This window comes from Oncorhynchus gorbuscha, linkage group LG16 (genome assembly GCF_021184085.1).
Source record: "Oncorhynchus gorbuscha isolate QuinsamMale2020 ecotype Even-year linkage group LG16, OgorEven_v1.0, whole genome shotgun sequence".
NCBI lineage: Eukaryota > Metazoa > Chordata > Actinopteri > Salmoniformes > Salmonidae > Oncorhynchus > Oncorhynchus gorbuscha.
In genome coordinates this window covers 67467765-67491755 of record NC_060188.1, presented here as the reverse complement: position 1 = coordinate 67491755, position 23991 = coordinate 67467765, and the positions used below count along the sequence as shown (strand labels likewise).

The window sequence follows — 23991 nt, the reverse complement described above, 5'->3', positions numbered from 1 at the left end:
ACCATCAGATCCTCCTCTCCACCCTCTCCGAGTTGGGCATCTCCGGCGCGGCCCACGCTTGGATTGCGTCCTACCTGACAGGTCGCTCCTACCAGGTGGCGTGGCGAGAATCTGTCTCCTCACCACGCGCTCTCACCACTGGTGTCCCCCAGGGCTCTGTTCTAGGCCCTCTCCTATTCTCGCTATACACCAAGTCACTTGGCTCTGTCATAACCTCACATGGTCTCTCCTATCATTGCTAGGCAGACGACACACAATTAATCTTCTCCTTTCCCCCTTCTGATGACCAGGTGGCGAATCGCATCTCTGCATGTCTGGCAGACATATCAGTGTGGATGACGGATCACCACCTCAAGCTGAACCTCAGCAAGACGGAGCTGCTCTTCCTCCCGGGGAAGGACTGCCCGTTCCATGATCTCGCCATCACGGTTGACAACTCCATTGTATCCTCCTCCCAGAGCGCTAAGAACCTTGGCTTGATCCTGGACAACACCCTGTCGTTCTCAACTAACATCAAGGCGGTGGCCCGTTCCTGTAGGTTCATGCTCTACAACATCCGCAGAGTACGACCCTGCCTCACACAGGAAGCGGCGCAGGTCCTAATCCAGGCACTTGTCATCTCCCGTCTGGATTACTGCAACTCGCTGTTGGCTGGGCTCCCTGCCTGTGCCATTAAACCCCTACAACTCATCCAGAACGCCGCAGCCCGTCTGGTGTTCAACCTTCCCAAGTTCTCTCACGTCACCCCGCTCCTCCGCTCTCTCCACTGGCTTCCAGTTGAAGCTCGCATCCGCTACAAGACCATGGTGCTTGCCTACGGAGCTGTGAGGGGAACGGCACCTCAGTACCTCCAGGCTCTGATCAGGCCCTACACCCAAACAAGGGCACTGCGTTCATCCACCTCTGGCCTGCTCGCCTCCCTACCACTGAGGAAGTACAGTTCCCGCTCAGCCCAGTCAAAACTGTTCACTGCTCTGGCCCCCCAATGGTGGAACAAACTCCCTCACGACGCCAGGACAGCGGAGTCAATCACCACCTTCCGGAGACACCTGAAACCCCACCTCTTTAAGGAATACCTAGGATAGGATAAGTAATCCTTCTCACCCCCCCCCCTTTAAGATTTAGATGCACTATTGTAAAGTGACTGTTCTACTGGATGCACCAATTTGTAAGTCGCTCTGGATAAGAGCGTCTGCTAAATGACTTAAATGTAAATGTGAATGTAAATAAGGTAGCCTAAACAGGAGACTGCCAGTTTATTCAGCACCAAGGTCACTGAACAGCACCTTGCCCTGACAGCTCATATAGCCAGAGAGGAAGAGTCGAAACAAGAGTGTTTACTCTGCCCCAAATCTGTCCACGAAAAGACGACCACGAGGTGAGAAATGTCTGTATGGTCAATGAGAATGTTAAATTTGGTCAACAACAGAAAATAATTGCTAACGAGCTACGTGAGGCTTATTTGATCAAATATAATAATATTTAGCAATGGTTAGGTTGTTATGAATGCACTTATATGAGTGGAAGCGCATGGCATTTCGGCAACTTTGAAAAAAAACTACTTTATATTGGAAATGTGCCTGTTATTCACACGCCTATCTGCCCTCTCATTGGCTAGAATGGTCCCACCTGATCTCTCCTCCTCCTGGTCACTCAACGATGTTGTCAATATAATAGATACTTTTTGACAGCCTAATGAGTGAACCTCTTATTGCAGGCAGAAGGCAAGGCGAAACATGAATGGATTGAAATAATACCAGCCACGACAGACAGCCTAGAACTTGTAGCATAATAGACAACTGTTATAAAGTGGTAATTGAATAGACATATCTGTTTTTCAAAATGATCGTGGAATGTAAAACAGTTTTTGGACAGTTCCACCGCGAATAAAATCCCAATTTAACTCACTCTGCTCACTATTTAGTTTGCAGTTCTCAATATGAAAACAGACCTAAAGGGGCGCAATAGGAAGAACCCAATGAAGTGATAGGGTGAATAACTATGTTTAACATAACTGTTCATAACATAACTGTTCATAACATAACTGTTCATAACATAACTGTTCATAACATAACTGCCTATTCAGATGAATTGCTTAAGTCTTGAAGTGGTTGAATGTATCTCTGAATATTTTTTTTGAATCTGTCTGTTAGAGTTCAACGAGTGTCATGTCAACCGGTAAACATTGTGTTTTTTTCCAAGCCGTGTGTGATTGTATGTGTGTATTAATATATGTTGTAGCCTCTGTCATTTTCTAAGGTAAAAAGATGTGCTGCTGTGAACCTCGGATATAAAAAAGCACACGCTGCCAGACTGCTTACGTCTGCAATGAGACCGCAGACGAAATTGTAAATACTACTCAACCTGAGTCGATAGAGAGAGGCGGGGAAAAGGGCAAACATAGAAATGTAGGAAACAAATACATAGAAAATGTATACTCGGTAAGGCGGTCAGATATGTCGACTCGACAATTAAAAAAAACAGAGCGTCACATCGGTTGAGCGAGACGCGCATTATGGAATCTTCATAAACCTGCCTCATTGCATCCGCTATTTGATCAACCAATGGCCTCCTCTGGAGAACAATTATTAATATTAATATAAATGCAAATATCTGGTAGCGCACTGCTTGTGTTTATTTGTGCAGTTGTTCATTTTTTTAATTTAAGCCATCCATGTTTTATCGGATGGTTCGGATAACGTGCAGAATCTAGGAGCGTTCCATTATTTTATTTGTGAATGGGTTTTTTGGGGGGGAGAATAGCATTTTGTAACGTCGCAATGAACTGCACCATGGATTTCAATCAGAATTCTTAAAGGGTAGCCCATAGTGGCAATTTAATCGGTGAACAAATAGAAACGCTGTGCATGTAAACAAGAGCCAGCAATCTTCTAAGATCCGCCCATTTCGATATTCTATCTTTCAGTATTTCTCGACACATCTGGAAAAAGTGTATTAATTTGGCCATTCTTCCAGGAAGACGGCAATGTCATCATCAACATCCCGGCGTGGTTTTGTTGTTGTCTGATTTTACTACTGGATATTGGCGCTTACCCCTGCGCCAAGCCATACCTCCGTTGTTTTACAAGGTAATGCCTTTACATTTATTTCCCTCAACATGTTATAGGAACAGCAAATGTTGCCTCTTATTTGAATAACCAAACGCCATCGATGAAATCATATTCCCTTGATATGCAATTGCATGTGATATACCCTACGGTTTAATTGCATGAGAAGTCAGTGTTTGTAGGAGCGAGAGGTGTTTTTCCACAACAATTTACGCACTTTCTGCTGTAGCACACGTAGCCTAGTCTACTAGAGGCCATATCGTGTGTTTGTAGGCGATGCAATTTTCCACAAAAACTGTAGTCAGCATGTCTGCTTTATTTGCCACATAAGTATAAAGATAACGTAGCCCAGGTCTTAAATTCAGTAGTGGCTAGTGCTCGTAAATATTTCACACGATAACAAGAAGTCGATCAGCTGACTCGTGATGATGGAGCCCATGCATGGCATCGTTTTAATCATATGAGCGGACCACTGTGTCAGAAAACCACTCGTCAGACGTTGTCGTCACGTAAAACATACCGATAGTTTCATTGGAATTAATAATAATTGCATGGTTGATTTTGTTTATGTGGATAAATATTCTGGTGTAGACATTACGCACGCCTGTGCGCGTTGTCAGGTAAATTGGTTTGTCATTTGGGCTGTTGGGTTGGGGATGTGCTCGTCTGGCTGGGATGATCATTTGTTTTCAGGAGTTCGTGAAGCTATTTTATATCATTGCTTCAGATAATATAATTTAATCTCAAATAAATGTAATGCCAACGTGAGAATGCATATGCTACATGTCATATCCACGGTCGTTGAATTGGACAAACATAGAGGTGGAGGCGTGCCGGGTTGTGCGTGTAGCATTTCAGTGCTGGATACGGGCTCAAACGTGACTCCCGCTCACCCACACACACATACATTTGAGGCAGATCTTTTTATGTTGTTGAGACTGACAAATAAGCACCAAATGTAGACCTACTAAATTACAGGAGGAGGGTTGGTGGGGTGGGGGATTTCAAGGCTTTTTGTGTGACTGTGACTGCAGACATGTGTCCCCACCCTTGCAGAGCAATGTGGAGCATTTCTACACACACATTCTATGCAAATAATTATAAGCTTTTTATAAATAATAATCATAATTACATTTTATTTGGATGGGCGTAATGAGGAGTTTTAGTTAAGAAGCTCAACTCCACATGCGCAATGGTGTCTATACACATCTGTGGGCTAACAATTTATTTGACTGAATCCAATTCCCAACCTGGTCTCAGAACATTTCATATTATTCTTTGTGTAAATCGGAGATACTTCATTTAGTATATGTTACATTTCGTATGGTATATATTAATTTGTGCATGTCCATCATTCATTTCGTATGATGTATTACGAATTACAATTCGTATGATATGTTATGAATTTACTAAATGTACAATATGTTATGAATTTACTAAATGTACAATATGTTATGAATTTTCTAAATGTATGATATGTTTATGAATTCCAAATTGTTGTGGCTAATGTTAGCAAGGTGGCTAATACTAATGTTAGCTAGCTGACTAATGTTAGCTTGGCTAGGGGTTAGGGTTATAGGTTAAGGTTAGGGTTAGGGGAAGGGCTAGCTAACATGCTAAGTAGTTGCAAAGTAGCTAAAAATAATTAAATAGTTGAAAAGTTGATAAAATGTTCAAGTTGTCCGTGATGAGATTCGAACAATCAACCTTTGGGTTGCTAGACATCCGCGTTATTATTATTCATTTTTGCCTTAAGTAGCCTTCTTTCTTATGCACCATACCAAACATTACATATCATACTAATTTGAGTGTGTCCCTTATTGACATTTACTATGTTACGTCTAGTCTGAGACCAGGCTGCAATTCCATATCCTGTCAAACACACTCAGGTTCACATACACTCAGGTTCAGGAGTGTATGTGTGTAATATGTGTCCATTGAATTTCTGGTCAGTTGAATTTACTGCAAATTCCAGTGCAATACATGAATTGACTGGCATCTAGATGGCACCGCTCCTTACTCGCTTCTATGTTTGTTTTATGATTTGCTTTTATAGTGAAAGCTTAGTTACATAGTGGTATTATACTATAGATGTACGTGTATATGTTGGGGTTGGATCATATTCCTGTTTGAAAATCTCCATATAGAGATTTCTGCGTGTGTTTGCATCTCTGTTAGTGTAAGTGTGTCTATTAGAGACTGCTTTAGGAACCAAGGTGTCCTACAATATTGTTTAAAACAGAAGTTAAAAGCATCAAGCATCATCATCCTCACCCAATGTCCCTGAACTCCTTCAAAGTTCAGTGATTATAGCAGACAGAGAATCTCAACTACTAGTGGTGGTGGATAAGAACACAGCGCCAACGTCTTTCTCCTACTACAAAGGTGGCCAATGCAGTAGTAACGTACAAATTCCCACCGATCCCTTTCTCCCTGAAGGTCACACAATTCAGTGTTTTCATTGCTAATGCTATCTTCATAAATATGATTGTTCGAATCTCATCACGGACAACTTGAACATTTTATCTGAGAAAGGACAGTTGGTGCCAATGAACCCAATGAACCCTCTATATTTTGAGCAGCTTCTCACTCAGGAAACATGAATGAAAAACACACAGGTTTCAGCAGCATTGTTGGAAACCTCACATAATTCTGGTATCCTTTATTTCAAGATATCAATGAGTAGGATGCAAACCGCAACACCGGCGTGGATAGGTGTGTAAGTGGGGATGATGACTAAAGGAGGGAAACGAGGGTCCACTGCAATAAACGAGAGAGGGAAAGAGAGAAAGGCAAACACTATCTAGCCATTTTCCTTTGATGAGGGCTAGTCGTTCCAGACAAAGACGTGGTGGGATTCCAGAGATGACGAGTGATTGGAAAATGGAGGGATACTCAAATGAGCCCGACAGACAGGGGGCAAGAAAAGGCTTACAGAGGGCGTGAGAGAGAGACAGAGAGGGAGACGGAGGGAGGAACTGGCGAGTGTCAGACAGACATGCCAGATGCTCACGTTTAAAGCTCCTTTCTCCACTAGAATTCTGGCATTGCCGGGCTCCCGATCTGGCTGATCTGCGATGAATCTTTTACCGCAGCTTTCCTGGAATCTCAAAATTGTATTTGACCGGACCAGAATGTGAGCAGTATGATTATATACAGTATGCTTTGGAGCCCTGTTTGTGGGGAGGGAGGGAAGGAGCGAGCGAGTGAGTGAGAGAGAGGGAGGGCGAGAGAGAGAGAGAGTGTCTCTGAGTGTGGGTTAAGGAACCAGAGCAGGTGCAGTAATATTAGACTGCAGAGTGACTGTGGAGTCCAGCTGTAGTCCTCTCTAAAGCTGGGGATGGATGAGAGCTGGAGCCTGGTGCTGGGTGCTCACAGGATGAAGACCTATCCCAGATTTGGTAGTAGATTAGTGCAATCTCCACAGTACCATGCATATGAACGTGATGAGACTGACAGCTTCTCTGAGCCAGGCAAATTCATGTATCAAGATCATAATAATGGATATATCCAAATGAATGGCAATAGAAACGAAGGTAAAACAAACTAAATTGCTGTCATTTCAGCTGCTTGATGCGTGTTAGATTTAGTTGGCTAGATAGCAAAGGAGAAGTAGCTAGCCTGCATAACTACATGGCAATTAGTTGTTTACGCAGAAACTCCTCAAAGTTTGTAAGGTTCTGGAAGTATAGATCAATCATGATAACTACCATTATACAACTAATAAACATGACAGAGATGAGTGTTTCCATAAGAGACTGCTGTGTGTGTGTCTCTCCTAACAGCCCTCTCATCTCCTCATAGTACTCAGCTTGTGTTGATGAGCTCCTCTCCATCTGATCGAAACTCACACACGGATTTACTAAAAACTCAAAAAAGGGGAAAAGGTTCATCGAGGATTTATACTATAGTAAACAAGAGAGGGAGGAAGACAGAAGTAGAGAGTTGGATTTAGAATACAATCCCTGCTCATCAACAGAGGTGGTTGAAAGGAACCGAGGACGACAGCGATAGGGAAAAACAGATAAGCGACGTAAATGGTTCAAATAAGTGGTTTAACGGAACATGAATCATACACAACAGTGAGGGAGGGAAACAGCAGAGCAGCAGAGCTCCCTCCAGTAGCATCCCTCTCTCCTCTCTTCCACTGGCTGGCCCAGAAACAGCAGAGCAGCAGAGCTCCCTCCAGTAGCATCCCTCTCTCCTCTCTTCCACTGGCTGGCCCAGAAACAGCAGAGCAGCAGAGCTCCCTCCAGTAGCATCCCTCTCTCCTCTCTTCCACTGGCTGGCCCAGAAACAGCAGAGCAGCAGAGCTCCCTCCAGTAGCATCCCTCTCTCCTCTCTTCCACTGGCTGGCCCAGAAACAGCAGAGCAGCAGAGCTCCCTCCAGTAGCATCCCTCTCTCCTCTCTTCCACTGGCTGGCCCAGAAACAGCAGAGCAGCAGAGCTCCCTCCAGTAGCATCCCTCTCTCCTCTCTTCCACTGGCTGGCCCAGAAACAGCAGAGCAGCAGAGCTCCCTCCAGTAGCATCCCTCTCTCCTCTCTTCCACTGGCTGGCCCAGAAACAGCAGAGGTAAACATGTCAGACAGGCTGCTCCTTGCTGCTCGTTCCACTTCAGGGGCCTCAAGTGCGTGGGCAGAGGAAAGACTCTAAAACATGCGTGTGCCAGTTTTCCCGCAAAGGTTGTAGGTTGTTATCAATTTTGAACTTGTCTGGAAAGTGAGCATATCTCCACGCAAAATCTCAGACCATGCGTACGCACAACTTCTAGTGGTTGATCAACTGTAATGCAAGCAAATATTGTTATTTTGAGGGAAATAGCCTATTTAAATGTAGTATAGTATGGGTAGGATAAAGTATTGCTGTCTGATTGGAGTGCACAACAGCCTATTTAAAGTAGCTGTCCACTGTTTCCAGATTTCTATGAAATATAATCTATAATTAATTACAATAAGAGTCAAATAGTTTTGCTTACAAAATATGTTAATAAACTCTTAAATGTAACTAAATGTAATCGAAAATGCAATCTACATAATACCCAAAAGTAATGATTTATTATGAGAGGGCCATAAACAATAACTAGTAATGCTGCATACTCCAAGAAAGGTTAAAATCTCACCTTTCTGGTAGAAATATTTGTTCTAAAGTAGTATAATCAATTAACAAAACAACTAACTATAAGATTTCACCTTCCTTATAACTGTAAAATACATATTTGTATATTTAGGGTTAGAGAAAATGTGCGTATTTCCTTAAGGTCTCTTGCTCACAACGTCTGCCCCAGTCGCTGTGAACTTCAAACAGAGCTCTAGCTTGGCTTCATCCATGAAGAGCACACTTCTCCAGCGTGTCAGTGGCCATTGAAGGTGAGCATTTGCCAACAGAAGTTGGTTACAATGCCGAACTGCTATCAGGTCAAGACCCTGATGAGGATGATGAGCACGCAGATGAGCATCCCTGAGACGGTTTCTGACCGTTTGTACAGAAATTCTTCAGTTGTGCACACCCACAGTTTCATCAGCTGTACGATTGGCTGGTCTCAGACCATCCCGCAGGTGAAGAAGCCAGATGTGGAGGTCCTGAGCTGGCGTGATTACACATGGTCTGTGGTTGTGAGGCCGGGTTGGACGTACTGCCAAATTCTCTAAAACGATGTTTGAGGCGGCTTATGGTAGAGAAATGAACATAAAATTATCTGGCAACAGATCTGGTAGAGATTCCTGCAGTCAGCAAGCCAATTGCACGCTCCCTCAAAACTTTAGACATCGATGGCATTGTGTGACAAACCTGCACATTTGTGAGAGGCCTTTTATTGTTCTCAGCACATGGTGCCCCGGTGTAATGATCATGCTGTTTAATAAGCAGGTGGATGGCTCTATCTTCTCCTTATACCATGCTAATTGTCATGGATCTCATCTGGGTTTGCAATACAGTATGTAAATATATTCCACTCAGTAATAGACCCCAACTACAGTATTTGTTGTCACTCTTAGACACTGTTGTCTTCTCAGACAAAATATGCGTTAGCAATTTGGGGAGATGTTAGACTACCATTATAAAGTTAAAGGGGTTGGTACACTCTATCTCTCTCTACCGCACCTGCCGTGTCGACCTCTGAATGCTATGTAAAGCCAACTGACATTTACTCCTGAGGTACGGACCTGTTGCACCCTCTACAACCACTGTGATTATTATTTGACCCTGCTGGTCATCTATGAACGTTTGAATATCTTGAAGAACGATCTAGCCTTAAAGTCCTTGTACTCCTATAATATCCCCCGGCACAGTAAAAAGAGGAGTGGCCACCCCTCGGAGCCTGTTTCCTCTCTAGGTGTCTTCCTAGGTTCCTGCCTTTCTAGGGAGTTTTTGCTAGCCACCGTGCTTCTACGTCTGCAATGCTTGTTCTTTGGGGTTTTAGGCTGGGTTTCTGTATAGCACTTTGTGACATCTGCTGACTTAAAAAGGGCTTTATAAATACATTTGATCGATTGATGATTGTATTCATACAGTCCTGGTTCATTGCTTCTTAATGCTACTAAATATCGTCAATGACATCAGAGGCATTGTAGGTTTGCCTAAAAATAAATGTGCTTATTTTATTGCCATGCAATTTTGTTTGCATATAAAACAAACCAATGGTCTGCATTATACAATAGAGGAGTTCAGAGCAACAAGGAGGGGGCAGGGCAATGTTGCAGGTTAATTTGCATAAAATACGAAAGGATAGTCAGATCCTGTTTAGAAAAGGATGCTGGCTTCGTGTTCTGGAGTGTGTGCGTCTTTAAGCTTCTGCCCCCTCCTCCCTGAGGAACTGCATTTTCCCATTGTCATTACTGCTACCCTTCTCTCTCTCTCTCTCTCTCTCTCTCTCTCTCTCTCTCTCTCTCTCTCTCTCTCTCTCTCTCTCTCTCTCTCTCTCTCTCTCTCTCTCTCTCTCTCTCTCTCTCTCTCTCTCTCTCTCGCACACACACAAACACACCTTCCTTCTTTCTACACACACATGCCCTCTCTATTCCTCAGCTACCCAGAGGGGAGGGATGAACGCAGCAGCACAGACAGCACATGACAGTAGACAGACATAGCCAGCCAAGATGATCCCCAGAGATTTAGAAGTGGGAGGGATATCATTGTGTGTGTTTTTGTTTGCATGATGTGTGCTGTTTTGTTTGTTTATTTGTGTGTGTGCATGTGAGTGAGTGATTGAGTTTGTGTGTGTGTCTGTCTGCCTTTCTGTCTATGACATGATGGTGGCTTCCAAATTTCCCATGGCAACGCGGGACACCAGCAGCAGGTCATGCTGGCCTTGCCGTTTAGAGTGTGTGTAAATTCAGGCTCACAGAGCCAGCCGAGGCAGAGTGTGTCTGTGTCTGTCCCCCGAGGGCAGGCTGTCCTGTTGGATGAGAGACTCAGCAGCAGCCCAATGGTATCACCAAGGAGTGTGGTGTGCCGCTTTGCCGCTCCTCTCATCATGGCGCGTATGCTGCACATACTGTAGCACACATGCTGAGCTTCCAGTGCCGGAATATACGCTCTCTTTTCCACTCTCTTTTCCTCTCTTTTCCTCTCTTTTCCTCTCTCTCTTCCTCTCTCTCTTCCTCTCTCTCTTCCTCTCGCTCTCCTCTCTCTTCTCTCTCAAGCACGCACACACACGCAGAGCAAAGCAAAGCAGAGCTAAGGTATTGTCTGGGACTCCTTGCTGAGGGTGTTTGTCTGAGACAGTAGAGGTGGTTGTGTGTGTTTGGCCTCTCCTCCATTAAAAATGTTCTTGAGCATACGGTGTGTATGTGTGTGTGTGAATGCGCACATGCTTGTAGGTGTTTGTGTGTTCTCGTGTGTGTTGTTAGCCCGTGAATGTTCATGTACTGAGTGCACTGAGTCACCTTGGTTACTGAAGATTCCAACCAGAGATGATGAAGCCAATGGCAGGTTACTGAATATTCCAACCAGAGATGATGAAGCCAAGAGCAGGTTACTGAAGATTACAACCAGAGATGATGAAGCCAAGGGCAGGCTACTACAGATTCCAACCAGAGATGATGAAGCCAAGAGCAGGTTACTGAAGATTACAACCAGAGATGATGAAGCCAAGAGCAGGTTACTGAAGATTCCAACCAGAGATGATGAAGCCAAGAGCAGGTTACTGAAGATTACAACCAGAGATGATGAAGCCAAGGGCAGGCTACTACAGATTCCAACCAGAGATGATGAAGCCAAGGGCAGGTTACTGCAGATTCCAACCAGAGATGATGAAGCCAAGGGCAGGCTACTACAGATTCCAACCAGAGATGATGAAGCCAAGGGCAGGCTACTACAGATTCCAACCAGAGATGATGAAGCCAAGGGCAGGTTACTGCAGATTCCAACCAGAGATGATGAAGCCAAGGGCAGGCTACTACAGATTCCAACCAGAGATGATGAAGCCAAGGGCAGGCTACTACAGATTCCAACCAGAGATGATGAAGCCAAGGGCAGGTTACTGCAAATTCCAACCAGAGATGATGAAGCAAAGGGCAGGTTACAGCAGGAGGGAGAGGGGGAGATGGAGGTCACTGAGTGCCTTCGTATGTTGACTGCACCATAGAGAGAGAGAGAGTTGAGAGAGTATGCACAACTAGTTTACTGTAATTTTCTTATGCTAATTGTACGGTAATATACAAAAAGAGTAATACAAATTTACTATGCACGCAAGTGTACACACACACATAAACATATATAGAAATGTAAAATATACAGTACAAGTCAAAAGTTTGGACACAGCTATTCATGGGTTTTTCTTTATTTTGACTATTTTCTATATTGTAGAATAATAGTGAAGACATCACAACTATGAAGTAACACATATGGAATCATGTAGTAACCAAAAACGTAACCAAAAACAAATCAAAATATATTTTATATTTGAGATTCTTCAAAGTAGCCACCCTTTGCCTTGATGACAGCTTTGCACACTCTTGGCATTCTCTCAACCAGCTTCATGATAAATTATTTTCCAACAGTCTTGAAGGAGTTCTCACATATGCTGAGCACTTGTTGACTGCTTTTTCTTCACTCTGCTGTCCAACTCATCCCAATCCATCTCAAATGGGGCTCCCAAGTGGCACAGCAGTCTAAGGCACTGCATCTCAGTCCTAGAGGCATCACTACAGACACCCTGGTTCAAATCTAGGCTGTATCACAACCAGCTGTGATTGGGCGGTGCACAGTTGGGCCCAGCGTTGTCCGGATTTGGCCGGTGTAGGCCGTCATTGTAAATAAGAATTTCTTCTTAACTGACTTGCCTAGTTAAATAAAAGTTACATAAAAGTTGGGTTGAGGTCAAGTGATTGTGGAGGCCAGGTCATCTGATGCAGCACTCCATCACTCTCTTTCTTGGTCAAATAGCCCTTACACAGCCTGGTGGATGTGTTTTGGATCATTGTCCTATTGAAAAACAAATGATAGTCCCACTAAGCAAAAACCAAATGGGATGGCGTATCGCTGCAGAATGCTGTGGTAGCCATGCTGGGTAAGTGTGTTGAATTCTAAATAAATCACTGACAGTGTCACCAGCAAAGCACCCCCACACCATCACACCTCCTCCTCCATGCTTCATGATGGGAACCACACATGTGGAGATGATCCGTTCATCTACTCTGCGTTTCACAAAGACAAATTTGGACTCATCAGAACTAAGGACAGATTTCCACCGGTCTAATGTCCATTGCTTGTGTTTCTTGGCCCAAGAAAGTACATTCTTCTTATTGGTGTCCTTTAGTAGTGGTTTCTTTGCAGCAATTCTACCATGAAGGCCTGATTCACACAGTCTCCTCTGAACAGTTGATGTTGAGATGTGTCTGTTACGTGAACTCTGTGAAGCATTTACTTTGGCGGAACATTCTGAGGCTGATAAATCTAATGAACTTATACTCTGCAGCAGAGGTAACTCTGGGTCTTCCTTTCCTGTGGTGGCGACTGCACTTGAAGAAAGTTTAAAAGTTCTTGATATTTTCCGCATTGATTGACCTTCATGTCTTAAAGTAATGATGGGCTGTTGTTTCTCTTTGTTTATTTGAGCTGTTCTTGCCATAATATGGACTTGGTCTCTTACCAAATATCTTCTGTACACATTTACATTTAAGTCATTTAGCAGACGCTCTTATCCAGAGCGACATACAACCACCCCTACCTTGTCACAACACAACTGATTGGCTCAAACACACACCGTAACAAGGCACACCTGATAATTTAAATGTATTCCAGGTGACTACCTCATGAAACTGGTTGAGAGAATGCGAAGAGTGTGCAAGGCTGTCATCAAGGCAAAGGGTGGCTACTTTGAAGAATCTCAAATATAAAATATATTTGTTTAACACTTTTATGTTGACTACATTATTCAATATGTGTTATTTCATAGTTTTGATGTCTTCACTACTATTCTAGAATGTAGAAAATAGTATAAAAGTCCAAACTTTTGACTGGTACTGTATATGTAGCATATTAATGTGTTATTGGCAGAATACTCATCACATAAATGAAAGCCATATTATCATCCTCCATTAGCTGCTGCCAATCAGTTACGTGTGCTAGTGGAACAGAAAGCCAGTGGTACGGCCGGGTGAGAGGAGGACGGAGGACGTTTATTTGGAGTATATTTTCTGTTCCAACTCCATGAAAGATTCATTGGTCACTCAGTTTGAACAATGCAGAGGAAGAGGAGCAGCCAATGCAGGGTGGAAGAGGGAATATATATATTATATATTAATATACCAAACAAGGAGGGTGTACTACATGTGGGCAGTGTGTTTATCTGTATGTGTGCATGCACGTGCACGTGTGTTTGCGTGTGTATGTGTGTTCACTGTTAACATGTTAAAATATGAGACACCAAACCCATTCACAGGGATGGTTAACTCTCGAAGTTCCACTAGTCCGTACCGATCTGGATAAATCCACCTTCAGTTTAGTGCCCCATTTTTGGATAGAGGACAAATCTCGCTACATTTTGATTCTCTGGTGCCTCTAGGACAGTGTAGGACTTTAATGTTAAATTAATTTAATGAGAATTGCAGCGATTTGGATTGAATGTAAATCATTGTACTTGTGGTGTTTGAAACTGTAGTGTTGATTCTGTAATTTGGTGAAGATTTTTAATTGTTGTACTGCTGTCCTCGGGGCACCTTTGTAAATGAGACCCTGATCTCAATGGGTTCCACTGAATAAATACAAATGCCTGTCACATGGATTCATTTTTCTTTTGGAGAAACCCAATACCACTCTATTTCCCAAGCGTTGCATGATTGAATGCTTTTTTCTGGGTCTTTGAATTCATTTGTTTTGGTGTAAGCAGCCCAGTGGTTGGCAGTAATTCCATGTGGTATCCCAGTAGGGTTCCTCTCTGACCATACATTACATCACAGTGACTCAACAACACACTGTATTCTCTTGCCTTGTTCTGTCATAAGAAAGGTACATTATCTATTCCTATAGCCAAACAACAACAACAACAACAACAACCACACACACCAAATACAGCATGGTAACCATGGTTGCTCCCAATCTAATTTCATAGTAGGCCTATATGGATTTCCATAATGCATGTTTGTGTGATTGGCTGGTAGCCTGAGAGCTGACTGTCTATTATCTGGAGAATATATAAGAATGGCGTCTATTTGTTACAGATATACCATGACAATTAGGACACGATGTAGGTGTACACAGAAATACTAATTAAGCAGGGTAAAATTGGATCCGTAGCATGTTAACTTTCCCATTCAGATAATAATGAACGACAGCGCTAACATCCCCCTTTGTGAATATTTAGTAGATGGAGAGAGACACATGCAGACAGTGTTGCTAGGAGACCACACACTCAGTGACTGGCGTGAGAGACTGGCTGGTTTCACAGGCAGCCCTCCCCCAATTCTTACAGTCCAGCTTCTTCTCCCTTTTCACTGTTTGTCTATCGTCTCCTCTTTTCTCCCTTTTCTCCATTTACGTATCCCCTCTCTCCCTTCCTCCATTTCAATATCTGTCTGTCTGTCTGTCTGTCTGTCTGTCTGTCTGTCTGTCTGTCTGTCTGTCTGTCTGTCTGTCTGTCTGTCTGTCTGTCTGTCTGTCTGTCTGTCTGTCTGTCTGTCTGTCTGTCTGTCTGTCTGTCTGTCTGTCTGTCTGTCTGTCTGTCTGTCTGTCTCCGTCCCCCTCCCCCCTCTCTTTCTCCCTCTTATCCTCCCTCTCCCTCCCTCCTTCCCAGTCCTTCTCTCCCAGACTTATTGGCTGCAGCGTGTCGGACTGCCACAGCATACAGTCGGGCTTGTTAGAGTGTGGTGAGGGTGACAGTGTGGATGCGCGCGGCGTGGGGTCAAGCCATGATAGCACACAGTGCGGTGCTGTACAGTTGGGCGGTGTGGTGGTGCCCCGTAACAGGCCAGCTCTGTGGCGTGACAGACAGCAGCAGACGGCCTGACAGCCAGGTGCTCTCTCTGCCACCACTGGGAGGCAGGGTAGGAAAGGAGGGAGGGAGGAGTGGCAGGGGAAGACAGGGAGGGATGAGGCAGGGAACGAGGGGAGAAAGGTGAGACAGGGAGGGATGAGGGAGGGGAGAAGGGGGAGACAGGGAGGGATGAGGGAGGGAACGAGGGGAGAATGGGGAGACAGGGAGGGATGAGGGAAGGAACGAGGGGAGACAGGGAGGGATGAGGGAAGGAACGAGGGGAGAAAGGTGAGACAGGGAGGGATGAGGGAGGGAACGAGGGGAGAAGGGGGAGACAGGGAGGGATGAGGGAGGAACAAGGGGAGAAGGGGGAGACAGGGAGGGAGAGAGGGGAGACAGGGAGAGAGGGAGGGAACGAGGGGAGACAGGGATCGGGAGATGGGAAGGGGGAGTTTATATAGGGCTCATTGTCTCGGGAGCTCTGTCTCCCACAAACAACCCAGATGGCAGCGAATGCGAAGCGTGGATTCAGAAGTAATCCAAGGTTGAGTTTAAATAGGAGATGTAGAAACAGCCACAGACACAGTCCTTTGACACCACAGATCCTCAATATACTGTAAGCCTGTAAGGTTAGCCACTCCCTTTTTACAACCAGAGATGATTCTCACAGTAATTATTGTTTGGTTAGTTCAAACTGTGGGCATATCGCATTTTCAGATTTTTTCCACATAATTTACTGTTTCAGTTCTCTACCTTTTAATCAGTGAGCATTTGAGGTTATAGCTCGAAGGGTTTTGTGTGTGTCCATGTGTCAGTGTATGTGTGTCCATGTGTCAGTGCAGTGTGTGTGTCCATGTGTCAGTGTGTATGTCAGTGCAGTGTGTATGTCCATGTGTCAGTGTGTATGTCCATGTGTCAGTGTGTATGTCCATGTGTCAGTGCAGTGTGTGTGTCCATGTGTCAGTGTGTGTCCATGTGTCAGTGTGTGTCCATGTGTCAGTGCAGTGTGTATGTCCATGTGTCAGTGTGTATGTCCATGTGTCAGTGTGTATGTCAGTGCAGTGTGTGTGTCCATGTGTCAGTGTGTGTCCATGTGTCAGTGTGTGTCCATGTGTCAGTGTGTGTGTATGTCCATGTGTCAGTGTGTATGTCCATGTGTCAGTGTGTGTGTCCATGTGTCAGTGTGTGTGTCCATGTGTCAGTGTGTGTGTCCATGTGTAAGTGCAGTGTGTGTGTCCATGTGTAAGTGCAGTGTGTGTGTCCATGTGTCAGTGTGTGTGTCCATGTGTCAGTGCAGTGTGTATGTCCATGTGTCAGTGCAGTGTGTATGTCCATGTGTCAGTGTGTGTGTCCATGTGTCAGTGTGTGTGTCCATGTGTCAGTGTGTGTGTCCATGTGTCAGTGTGTGTGTCCATGTGTCAGTGTGTGTGTCCATGTGTCAGTGTGTGTGTCCATGTGTCATTGTGTATGTCAGTGTGTATGTCCATGTGTCAGTGTGTATGTCCATGTGTCAGTGTGTGTCCATGTGTCAGTGTGTGTGTCCATGTGTCAGTGTGTGTGTCCATGTGTCAGTGTGTGTGTCCATGTGTCAGTGTGTGTGTCCATGTGTCAGTGTGTGTGTCCATGTGTCAGTGTGTGTGTCCATGTGTCAGTGTGTGTCCATGTGTCAGTGTGTGTCCATGTGTCAGTGTGTGTCCATGTGTCAGTGTGTGTCCATGTGTCAGTGTGTGTCCATGTGTCAGTGTGTGTGTCCATGTGTCAGTGTGTGTGTCCATGTGTCAGTGTGTGTGTCCATGTGTCAGTGTGTGTGTCCATGTGTCAGTGTGTGTGTCCATGTGTCAGTGTGTGTGTCCATGTGTCAGTGTGTGTGTCCATGTGTCAGTGTGTGTGTCCATGTGTCAGTGCAGTGTGTGTGTCCATGTGTCAGTGTGTGTGTCAGTGCAGTGTGTGTGTGTCCATGTGTCAGTGCAGTGTGTGTGTCCATGTGTCATTGTGTATGTTAGTGTGTATGTCAGTGTGTATGTCCATGTGTCCATGTGTCATTGTGTATGTCAGTGTGTATGTCCATGTGTCAGTGTGTATGTCAGTGCAGTGTGTGTGTCCATGTGTCAGTGTGTGTGTCCATGTGTCAGTGTGTATGTCCATGTGTCAGTGTGTATGTCCATGTGTCAGTGTGTGTGTCAGTGCAGTGTGTGTGTCCATGTGTCAGTGTGTATGTCCATGTGTCAGTGTGTGTGTCCATGTGTCAGTGTGTGTGTCCATGTGTCAGTGCAGTGTGTGTGTCCATGTGTCAGTGCAGTGTGTGTGTCCATGTGTCAGTGTGTATGTCCATGTGTCAGTGTGTGTGTCCATGTGTCAGTGCAATGTGTATGTCCATGTGTCAGTGTGTATGTCCATGTGTCAGTGTGTATGTCCATGTGTCAGTGTGTGTGTCCATGTGTCAGTGTGTGTGTCCATGTGTCAGTGTGTGTGTCCATGTGTCAGTGCAGTGTGTGTGTGTCCATGTGTCATTGTGTATGTCAGTGTGTATGTCCATGTGTCAGGGTGTATGTCCATGTGTCAGTGTGTATGTCCATGTGTCAGTGTGTGTCCATGTGTCAGTGTGTGTGTCCATGTGTCAGTGTGTGTGTCCATGTGTCAGTGTGTGTGTCCATGTGTCAGTGTGTGTGTCCATGTGTCAGTGTGTGTGTCCATGTGTCAGTGTGTGTCCATGTGTCAGTGTGTGTGTCCATGTGTCAGTGTGTGTCCATGTGTCAGTGTGTGTGTCCATGTGTCAGTGTGTGTCCATGTGTCAGTGTGTGTGTCCATGTGTCAGTGTGTGTGTCCATGTGTCAGTGTGTGTGTCCATGTGTCAGTGTGTGTGTCCATGTGTCAGTGTGTGTCCATGTGTCAGTGTGTGTGTCCATGTGTCAGTGTGTGTGTCCATGTGTCAGTGTGTGTGTCCATGTGTCAGTGTGTGTGTCCATGTGTCAGTGTGTGTGTCCATGTGTCAGTGTGTGTGTCCATGTGTCAGTGTGTGTGTCCATGTGTCAGTGTGTGTGTCCATGTGTCAGTGTGTGTGTCCATGTGTCAGTGTGTGTGTCCATGTGTCAGTGTGTGTGTCCATGTGTCAGTGTGTGTGTCCATGTGTCAGTGTGTGTGTCCATGTGTCAGTGTGTGTGTCCATGTGTCAGTGTGTGTGTCCATGTGTCAGTGTGTGTGTCCATGTGTCAGTGTGTGTGTCAGTGTGTGTGTCAGTGTGTGTGTCCATGTGTCAGTGTGTGTGTCCATGTGTCAGTGTGTGTCCATGTGTCAGTGTGTGTGTCCATGTGTCAGTGTGTGTGTCCATGTGTCAGTGTGTGTCCATGTGTCAGTGTGTGTGTCCATGTGTCAGTGTGTGTGTCCATGTGTCAGTGTGTGTGTCCATGTGTCAGTGTGTGTGTCCATGTGTCAGTGTGTGTGTCCATGTGTCAGTGCAGTGTGTGTGTCAGTGTGTGTGTCAGTGCAGTGTGTGTGTGTCCATGTGTCATTGTGTGTGTCAGTGTGTGTGTCCATGTGTCAGTGTGTGTGTCCATGTGTCAGTGTGTGTCCATGTGTCAGTGTGTGTGTCCATGTGTCAGTGTGTGTGTCCATGTGTCAGTGTGTGTGTCCATGTGTCAGTGTGTGTCCATGTGTCAGTGTGTGTGTCCATGTGTCAGTGTGTGTGTCCATGTGTCAGTGTGTGTGTCCATGTGTCAGTGTGTGTGTCCATGTGTCAGTGCAGTGTGTGTGTCAGTGTGTGTGTCAGTGCAGTGTGTGTGTGTCCATGTGTCATTGTGTATGTCAGTGTGTATGTCCATGTGTCCATGTGTCCATGTGTCATTGTGTATGTCAGTGTGTATGTCCATGTGTCCATGTGTCATTGTGTATGTCCATGTGTCAGTGTGTATGTCCATGTGTCAGTGTGTGTCCATGTGTCAGTGTGTGTCCATGTGTCAGTGTGTATGTCCATGTGTCAGTGTGTGTCCATGTGTCAGTGTGTGTGTCCATGTGTCAGTGTGTGTGTCCATGTGTCAGTGTGTGTGTCCATGTGTCAGTGTGTATGTCCATGTGTCAGTGTGTGTCCATGTGTCAGTGTGTGTGTCCATGTGTCAGTGTGTGTGTCAGTGTGTGTGTCAGTGTGTGTGTCCATGTGTCAGTGTGTGTGTCCATGTGTCAGTGTGTGTGTCCATGTGTCAGTGTGTATGTCCATGTGTCAGTGTGTGTGTCCATGTGTCAGTGTGTGTGTCCATGTGTCAGTGTGTGTGTCCATGTGTCAGTGTGTGTGTCCATGTGTCAGTGTGTATGTCCATGTGTCAGTGTATGTCCATGTGTCAGTGTGTGTCCATGTGTCAGTGTGTGTCCATGTGTCTGTGTGTGTCCATGTGTCAGTGTGTGTGTCCATGTGTCAGTGTGTGTGTCCATGTGTCAGTGTGTATGTCCATGTGTCAGTGTGTGTCCATGTGTCAGTGTGTGTGTCCATGTGTCAGTGTGTGTGTCCATGTGTCAGTGTGTGTGTCCATGTGTCAGTGTGTGTCCATGTGTCAGTGTGTGTGTCCATGTGTCAGTGTGTGTGTCCATGTGTCAGTGTGTGTGTCCATGTGTCAGTGTGTATGTCCATGTGTCAGTGTGTATGTCCATGTGTCAGTGTGTGTGTCAGTGTGTGTGTCCATGTGTCAGTGTGTGTGTCCATGTGTCAGTGTGTATGTCAGTGTGTATGTCCATGTGTCAGTGTGTGTGTCCATGTGTCAGTGTGTATGTCCATGTGTCAGTGTGTATGTCCATGTGTCAGTGTGTGTGTCCATGTGTCAGTGTGTGTGTCCATGTGTCAGTGTGTGTGTCCATGTGTCAGTGTGTATGTCAGTGTGTATGTCCATGTGTCAGTGTGTGTGTCCATGTGTCAGTGTGTGTGTCCATGTGTCAGTGTGTGTGTCCATGTGTCAGTGTGTGTGTCAGTGCAGTGTGTGTGTGTCCATGTGTCATTGTGTATGTCCTTGTGTCATTGTGTGTCCATGTGTCAGTGTGTGTCCATGCGTCATTGTGTATGTCCTTGTGTCAGTGTGTGTCCATGTGTCAGTGTGTGTTTTGTTTGCTCATGTGCCTAAATGGCTAAATTATCTGCAGCCTTGCATGCAGATCCAGTTATGTGAATCACACCTCCATCTGTGTCCATCTGCCTCCATCTGTGTCCATCTGTCTCCATCTGCCTCCATCCCACTCCATCTGTCTCCATCTGCCTCTATCTGTCTCCACCTGTCTCCATCTGTCTACATCGGCCTCCATCCCACTCCATCTGTCTCTATCTGCCTCCATCTGCCTCCATCCGCCTCCATCTGCCTCCACCTGTCTCCATTTGCCTCCATCTGTCTCCATTTGCCTCCATCTGTCTCCATTTGCCTCCACCTGTCTCCATTTGCCTCCATCTGTCTCCATTTGCCTCCATCTGTCTCCACCTGTCACCACCTGTCTCCATTTGCCTCCATCTGTCTCCATCTGCCTCCATCCCACTCCATCTGCCTCCACCTGTCTCCATTTGCCTCCATCTGTCTCCATTTGCCTCCATCTGTCTCCATCTGCCTCCACCTGTCTCCATTTGCCTCCATCTGTCTCCATTTGCCTCCATCTGTCTCCATTTGCCTCCATCTGTCTCCATTTGCCTCCATCTGTCTCCATCTGTCTCCATCTGTCTCCATCTGCCTCCATCTGTCTCCACCTGTCACCATTTGCCTCCACCTGTCTCCATCTGCCTCCATCTGTCTCCATCTGCCTCCATCTCCCTCCTAGCTCCAATGAGGTGGATTTAAATTACTTCTGACCCTGTAAATGCCTCTTAAACTGATTTTAAAATCCCCAAATTGCTGCTTTAATGTGTCAGTGTGTGGGGCTTTGGTTGCATATATAAATTGTGGGCTGCATACACAACATAGCGTGTGTGTGTGTGTGTGTGTGTGTGTGTGTGTGTGTGTGTGTGTGTGTGTGTGTGTGTGTGTGTGTGTGTGTGTGTGTGTGTGTGTGTGTGTGTGTGTGTGTGTGTGTGTGTGTGTGTGTGTGTGTGTGTGTGTGTGTGAGCACAAGTGAGTGTCCGTACATGTGTGTGCGTGCCGTGTGCTTATACTGTAGCACGTGTAAGAGCTGAATAAGACGGCATGTGAGTGCTGCTTTTGCATCCACGTTCATTTACGCTCTGATAAGAACATGCTCTAGGAGTACATGGTGTGTATGGTGTGCTGCTGTATGGTGGAGTAGTGAACCTGTTGAACCATCTCCCATGCAGTGTCCTAATCCTCAGCAGCCTGGGTACTTGCACACTTCTCAACAGCTGTAATGCGACAATTGCAGGGCTGCCTGCTCAGCCACCAAATCCTGGAAGCCCAACTCAGTGGCCCTGTTAACAGAAGGCCGACCTACAGTTTCTCAGCTCACTAACCTAATTAACACTGAGTCACACAGCACGCCACACCATACTACGCCACACCACGGAGGGTAGAGAGGCCGCAGCATGCAGCGGGGCATTGTGGGTAGGGAGGCCAGGGCTCTGGACAACAGGAATAATGGGAGCTACGATGACACACAGGGCCATCTCAGAACCATGATGGGATGACACAGCTCTCTGTATGATGTTTCAAAAAAAATGTAGTTGTTTCAACTTATTACTATTAAGTAACTGGTTCCACAGCCTTTTTTTGTTTACTCAACTTTTCATTCAAATGTTACCTAAACTTAAAATTTGTAGTTGGCCCAAACTTATCACGGCTCAGGAGACGACCCTGATGCAGACAGTTCGAAGTAACAAAGGTTTATTACAAAAACAGGGGGCAGGCAAACAACAGGTCAAGGGTCATTATTAAGGTCATTATTCAACATGCAATCTACTTGGAATTTGAACTCACAACCTTGTGGTTCATGGCATTCCGATCTTCTATTAATCTGACTATTCTCTAATTCTTACAGTCTAGCTTCTCCTTTTTCACTGTTTATCTATTGCCTTCTTTTTCTCCAGTTACTTATCCCCACTCCTTTTCTCTCTATCAATCTGTCCCCACTTCGTTTTTTGTCTATTCATGTTTTTCTCTACACTGCTCTCTTTATCGGCTTCCCTCATCTTTCCCAATACCTCCTCTCCTCTCTCCCTCGAGCTCCTGCCTGAGCTGTCTTCCTCCCTCCCTCCCTTTCCCTCCCCTTTCCTCTCTCCCTCGAGCTCCTGCCTGAGCTGTCTTCCTCCCTCCCTTTCCCTCCCCCTTTCCTCTCTCCCTCGAGCTCCTGCCTGAGCTGTCTCCCTCCCTCCCTTTCCCTCCCCCTTTCCTCTCTCCCTCGAGCTCCTGCCTGAGCTGTCTTCCTCCCTCCCTTTCCCTCCCCCTTTCCTCTCTCCCTCGAGCTCCTGCCTGAGCTGTCTTCCTCCCTCCCTTTCCCTCCCCCTTTCCTCTCTCCCTCGAGCTCCTGCCTGAGCTGTCTTCCTCCCTTTCCCTCCCCTTTCCTCTCTCCCTCGAGCTCCTGCCTGAGCTGTCTTCCTCCCTCCCTCCCTTTCCCTCCCCTCTCCTCTCTCCCTCGAGCTCCTGCCTGAGCTGTCTTCCTCCCTCCCTTTCCCTCCCCCTTTCCTCTCTCCCTCGAGCTCCTGCCTGAGCTGTCTTCCTCCCTCCCTTTCCCTCCCCCTTTCTCTCTCCCTGTCTTTCTATGTATCTCTATCCATCCTACTCTTGAGGACAATTTATCTCTCCCCTCCTCCCCACCTTTATCTCTCTCCCTCTCTCCCATGCCCACTCCTCCCTTTCTCACTCTCTATATCTCTTGCTATCTGTGTCAATTATCAGTTAATGTGACTATTCTCTCCTGATTGATTTGATTGACTTATTTCAGCATTTATGGTTTTCTGTATTAGTTGTGTAATGTTGGTGGGCATATTAATTTGTTTTAATTTGACTCCTTAATCACTATAATAAATACAATTGTTTTACTTTAGAGGACTTTTAACAAAGCGGAGATTTACTTTGGATTGCAAGGTGTAAAAGTACATTTGGAATCAGTCGTTGACACAGCCATGTTGGCGTAGCAGGAAGAATGATATGCCATGAACCGAGAGTTTGCGAGTTCAAATCCCAGGTGGTGACATGTGAAATAATAATTACTGTATAATGAACATGCACAATGTAGTCATGCATGTCAAATATGTATGTTGAAAGTGTTATATGTCAAAAGCAGTGCATGAGTAGCTAGTTCCACAGCCTCTTTTAGTAAAGATACCCAAATAATAATTTCTATTTGAATCAACATATGAGACAAGTTGAGCAAACATATAATTTTAAGTTGACTGAATTTTCTCAATATTTTTTTTTTACTGTGCATACAGGATATGGCTCTACAATCTTCCATTTACTGTAATCGGATTGAGGTTGAGATTTATAAGACATTAAATTGGCTATCCCAACCTGTAAAAAAAAAAACATTTAAAGTCCAACATGAACAACAACTTCCAGAGACAGACGTACAATAAGTTACGTATAATCTAATGGAGTATATTT

General features: G+C 45.4%; 1 protein-coding gene across 1 annotated transcript in view; it reads left to right on the top strand.

Moving 5' to 3' along the window:
* Positions 1–2704: 2704 nt before the first annotated feature.
* Positions 2705–23991, top strand: part of LOC123999795 (neuronal tyrosine-phosphorylated phosphoinositide-3-kinase adapter 1-like) — a 34993-nt gene continuing 13706 nt past the window's right edge. Inside the window, exon 1 of the mRNA XM_046305818.1 lies at positions 2705–3089. The gene's annotated coding sequence lies outside the window, so the exon portion shown is untranslated. The remainder of the gene's footprint in view (positions 3090–23991) is intronic.